Genomic DNA, 5,651 nt, shown 5'->3' with positions numbered 1-5,651 from the left:
CCTCTGCCTCCAAGGTTTAAGTGATTCTCCTGCCTCAACCTCCCGAGTGGCTGGGATTACAGGTACCCGCCACCACACCCAGCTAATTTTTTGTATTATCAGTAGAGAGGGGGTTTCACCATGTTGGCCAGGCTGATCTTGAACTCCTGACCTCAGGTGATCTACCTGCCTCGACCTTCCAAAGTGTTGGGATTACAGGTGTGAGTCACCATGACCAGCCAGTTGAAACCTCTGAGCCACGTCCTCTTCTACTCCACCCAGCAGGCTGTGGAGGCTGTTTGGCAACCTCTAGACTCGCTTATCTTCGAGGCCGTCTTTGCACTGACGTCTGTCGTGGGTGACCTGGAGCATCACCCTGCGTCATGGCAGCTGAGGCAGGGTCTCGTCTGCTCCCGGGTTTTGCTCCATCACAGAGCCTTGTTCCTTCTCTGCCTGGCTCTGCAGTGGGCTCTGGCTCCTTGAACGCAGGGGCCAGATGTGGCTTTCCCTGCTGGCAAGAGTTGTGGAAAAGGACTTGTGACATGAACGAATCCCTGAGAACATGTGAGCTCAGCTTCTGCTGAGGTGGCCCAGGACCACCGAGGGGCAAGTGCTTGTTAACATTCCAGTTTTTTTGGCCTTGTGTCCAAACAAGTGAGTCAGAATCTCAGCTGTGTGGAGCTTGCATTTATATATGATTAAAACCAACTAGTATTTGAGACCATGTGGGTTAGCTAGGAAGAGCTGCTTCCGGGATGGCTCACACCTAATTCTTTGAGTTTCTGTTAAGAAACGGTCCATGTGGCTTTAAGCACCAAGAAGTGTCAATGCAAAGTCCACTGTTGAGTGAGTGAACAAGGGAACACTTAAATAAACAAATGCAAGGACACATATGCACCTGCACACACACAATATGTACACACATGCACACCATGACAGGCACACACAGGTACACAGTATGTACTCACATGTACACAACGTGACATGCACACACATGCACACATGACGTGCACAAACAATATGTACATGCACACATATGCATATACACATGCACAAAAACGCACACAGTATGTACACACATGCACACCATGACATGCACGCACACGCACACACATGCACACAATATGTACATGCATGAACACAACATGACATGCACACACAATGCGTACACATGCACACACGACATGCATACCCAAATGCACACACAATATGTACACACATGCACACATGACATACGTACACACATGACACAATATGTACAGGCATGCACACATGACATGCATACACACAAATGCGAAGACACACAGTATGTACACATGTACACATGACATGCATGCACACAATATGTACACACATGCACACACGGAATATGTACACACATGCACACAACATGGCATCCAGTCACATACACCTGATTGGATATGGAGTAAGCTGTGGTCAGAGTGAGGTGAGGTTGGTCAGAAAAAGCTTCCAAATGGAAGAACTTCGTTGGTGTGATTTTTCTGACCTTGAACCCATGGCCCCAGGTAGGTGGAGAGGGCAGACTTCTGAACTGAGCAGGGACCTGCAGGAGCTTTTGCTCTCACTCAGGTACTGCTGGTTCCCTTCCCAGTGGCTCTTCTTCCCATCTTCCCCCGAACACAAGGGCCTGGATGGTTCATGCTGGACATCATGTTATAAGCCCAGCCTGTATTTTGGATTCTCCCTCTCCCTACCATGTGTGTTTCTGGCCTTGTTGCTCCTCCTGGTTTTGGTGCAGGGTGCCTGTTCTCAAAGTGTGGTGCCAGGACTGCTCCTGTGCTGTGCGGTGACCGGGGTCCACGGCGCCCTCCCGTCAGCTCTCGGATTTACTCAGGGTTCACGGAAGGTGTTGGGCACAGGAGGCAGAGCTCCGTGAAGCAGGGTCTGGTCAGAGTCTGATGAGAGATGTGCAGGTGAGCCCTGGGGCCCACCGGGGTCTTGCTATGGGGGTGAGTGCCTGGAGGAGCCTGGTGCTGCCTGGCCTGGGAGGGCGGGGCTCAGTAGCTGGGGGTTCGGGCTGCCTTGAGAGGAAAGTGAGTTTGACCGTGGGTGTGTAAGGGTGAGTGTTCAGGCAGGGGAAAGGGCAGTGCATGGCCCCAGGCTCTGGAGGCTTTGATATGACATCCGGCTGTGGGATGGAGAGTGCGGGACCAGGGGCTTCCCGGGGGACAGGGTGACTGTGTCTCTAAGCGTCTGTGTAGCAAGGCTGCACTCTTCTGTCCACCTGGGACCCAGGAATGCCACGAGATGGGAGGGGACAACCAGTGTGTCCAGGGCCTTGAGATAGCCTGGATCATGGGCAGGGCCTGGCTGGGCAGATGGGGACAGGCTCCGCAGCTGTGCAGGCCTGAGGGACCAAATTATCCAGCAAATGGAGGGGATGCGTCCCGGCAGCGCCTCTTGGCACAAGGGTGATGCGCCGGACCCTGTCAGGATGCCAGGCCGTCGTGGGCAGGTGAGGCCATCGTGGGCAGGTGAGGCCATTGTTGGGTGGTGGACGGTCCTGCGCTGTTGTCTGCCTGGAGAAGGCAAGGGTGGTGGGACTGCGACAGGGTCTCTGAGGGGACGGAGGAGCAGCATGGAGCCGGATGGCCACGGCCCTGAGCAGGGCTCGGGAGGAATGAGACCTCGGCACTAGGCAGCCACGTTCCTGTTGGAGCCATGCTAGCGACTGGAAGAAGAACCCATGCGTGTAATGGAACAGTTGAGTTGGGAGCAGATGATTGAGGGTCTTACCAGGAGCCTGGTGACGCTGCCCTCGCCTTTCCTTCCCCACTGAGCAGACCAGATCTTTCTGGGAGTTGGTACATCTTGAATAATACATGTAAACCCATTTTAAACCCACTTTTACAGGAGTAGGAAAAGGCAAAGTCATACACTGTGAGGTCACCCGAAGAAGACAAACGTGCAAATAACATGCAAATAATGAATCCTGAGAGCTCCACTGCAGAAATCCAGTGACCCCTGCTTCACGGCCGAGCCCCGAGACCGCCGCAGGGCCGACCCCAGGGGCGGATGTGGGATGCTGGTGAGTGGGGCTGTGGGGCCCTCTCGGGGTTCCTGCCCTCCAGGCCCCTCCTCCGTCTGGCCAGGGTCTCTGCTGGGACAGGCCTTGTCTGGACAATCATAGAATTCCCAAGACCCTGTGAGGTGGACAGGGCTTGGCATACCCGGGTCTGGCAGCTGCTGCCCTGGGGCCTCCCGGGCTTCTTTGCAGGTGGAAGTGGAGCGGAGAGGGGTGGGGGCCCTGCTCTCCCTGAGGCTGTGCTGCTCTCTCCTGCCCTCCCGGCCTCCCTGTCCAGCATTCACCCACCCCCAGGCTTCCCCTCGCCTCGCCTCGCCTCTGCGGTCTCTGCCTTTCCCCTCCATCTCCCTCTTTGCTCCTTCCCTTCTCTATTCGTGGTCTGGTCTTTTCCTTCCCCGTCTTTCTTTTTAAAATGAGATGTAAATAAGTGAAGAGACTGTCTTTGAGATTCCGGTGCCCTGTCTCTAGAGAGGAGACCCTCCTTCCACCTGTCCTTGCAGCAGCCAGCCACTTGGTGGGGGTTGTTTTTGCAAAGTGGGTCTGTCAGAGCCTCAGCCCCGCCCCAGCGTAGCTCTCTAGGTGTGCAGGAGTCAAACACAGCCACGACAGGTAGGCGAATCCTCACGCGAGTTCACAGGAAAGCCCTTCCTTTTCCTTTTCTTGCATTGTGTAAGCGTTCAGCTGCCGAGAGTTGGATGTGCCGACGTTTTTTGATGGTACCTGCGCTAGACACAGGCATGACGCATCAAGTGGAATTCACAGCCAGGAGTTTCCAGAGGGGACTTATTACTGGTGGGTGCCTTTAAGGAGAGGTGGGATAGCTTCTCCACAGCAAGACGCTCCGGGTGCGTTCTTTAGTTTTCATGAGGGGATATCGGCCGCCTCCCTCGGTGCCACTGCTAATAAAGGCATAGACATGAACGGCACAGAAACCTGCACCCCACCTTCTTCTCAGTGAGCAGGGGGTGCTCAGGGCACCCTAAAGGCGGATGGAAACCATCTCGGCTGTTGGAGGGGAAAGTGCTGAGCTGCCTGCGACCTGCACCCCACCTTCTTCTCAGTGAGCAGGGGGTGCTCAGGGCACCCTAAAGGCGGATGGAAACCATCTCGGGGGCGGCGCGGGGAGTGCCGAGCTACCCACGACCTGCACCCCAGGTTCTTCTCAGTGAGCAGGGGATACTCAGGGCACCCTAAAGGCGGATGAAAACCATCTCGGCTGTTGGAGGGGAAAGTGCTGAGCTGCCCACAACCTGCACCCCAGGTTCTTCTCAGTGAGCAGGGGGTGCTCAGGGCACCCTAAAGGCTGATGGAAACCATCTCGAAGGGGGAGTGCCGAGCTGCCCACGACCTGCACGTCCAGGTCAGCACTTCCTGATGCAGAAGGTGAAACGTCCTTCCTGATCTCAAAAACTGTCAGTACCCCGACCCAAAGGCCCGCTTATTGCTGGCCACCTTTTAACGTTTGTTGATTGAGAATAAAAGCATAAAATGAAACGAAAACCATCATGCATTTATTTATAGTTTTAAAATGGATTTTTGTTTTATAAAATGCAGCAGCCGCTACGCACACCTGGAAACAGCCCATTATTTAGTCTACAGCGAATTCTTGGAATCACATGGGACCCTTGCAGTGGCTCCATGCTTTCCCAGGGTGTGACTATCCGTAAATTCTGTGGGGTGGAATCTGTTGCTCTGGATCTTTGAAGTCTCTCCCTAAACTTGGCCTTGTAGGTGGACAGGCCATTACTTTCAGTGGCAAAAACTGCAATTACTTTCGCACCAACCTAATACAAATATTTTCTGTCTATCTTTCCTTCTGTACTGAAACCTCCCCGGCTGAATTGCACTCTGAGATCCATGGGTCCCCAGGGGTCACAGGAGGTGCCCTGGAACCTGCCTCCGGGGAGGTTCTAGAGGACATTATTTATCACACGGCTCAGGCAGGGCTCCTGGCGGCCAGCAATGGAAGCCTGTTCTGGCTGAGCTAAGGTGAAACGGAGCTTCTGCAGGGATATTGGGCGGGCTTTGGCCTCCAGCTCTGACAGAGTCCTCGGTCCTGGACTCATCCTCCCACATTAAACAACCATAAAATTGGACATTTATGAGGCAACTGATTTCAGGTGTGGACAACAGGTAGGGCAAGACTCCAAGGAAGAGGAGGAGGCGTGCGCCCCATGGTTCCCTGGCTCTCAGCCCGGTTACAGCTTCCCACCACGGCACCACAAACCGAAGTCCAAGGGAGCTGGCGGGGTCCCACCAACCCAAAGATGGTCCCACCAAGCCGAGGACACAAAGATCGGAATTTGGGGAATGTCAAAGTGCTAACTCCCAGAGCCTGGGAATGTGACCTTAAGTGGAATAGGGTCTTTGCAGATGTAATTAAATTGAGGTCACCTGAATTTAGGGCGGCCCTAATTCAATGACTGGTGTCCTTATAAGAGAAGGGAGAGGGGGGTTTGGCACAGAGACGTGGGGATGGAGGCAGAGACTGGAGTGGCACATCTACAAGCCAAGGAGAATCAAGGGTTGCCAAGTTAAGGGAGAGGCGTGTGTGGATGGTGTCTCTCAGAGCCTCCGGGGAGAACCAGCCAGGCCAACACCTTGGTTTTGGACTTCCGGCCTCCAG

The 5,651-nt window shown here is 54.3% G+C and overlaps 1 long non-coding RNA gene across 1 annotated transcript; it reads left to right on the top strand.

Moving 5' to 3' along the window:
* The first annotated feature begins 1,321 nt into the window (after window positions 1-1,321).
* Window positions 1,322-4,454, top strand: LOC111531454. Its single transcript, XR_002728293.2, has 3 exons — window positions 1,322-1,913; window positions 2,854-3,028; window positions 3,700-4,454. It is a non-coding gene; the product is annotated as an uncharacterized LOC111531454 (long non-coding RNA).
* The last annotated feature ends 1,197 nt before the right edge of the window (window positions 4,455-5,651 follow it).

Source organism: Piliocolobus tephrosceles, chromosome 15, assembly GCF_002776525.5.
Source record: "Piliocolobus tephrosceles isolate RC106 chromosome 15, ASM277652v3, whole genome shotgun sequence".
NCBI classification, from domain to species: Eukaryota; Metazoa; Chordata; class Mammalia; order Primates; family Cercopithecidae; genus Piliocolobus; species Piliocolobus tephrosceles.
This window is presented reverse-complemented; position numbering and strand designations above follow the sequence as displayed.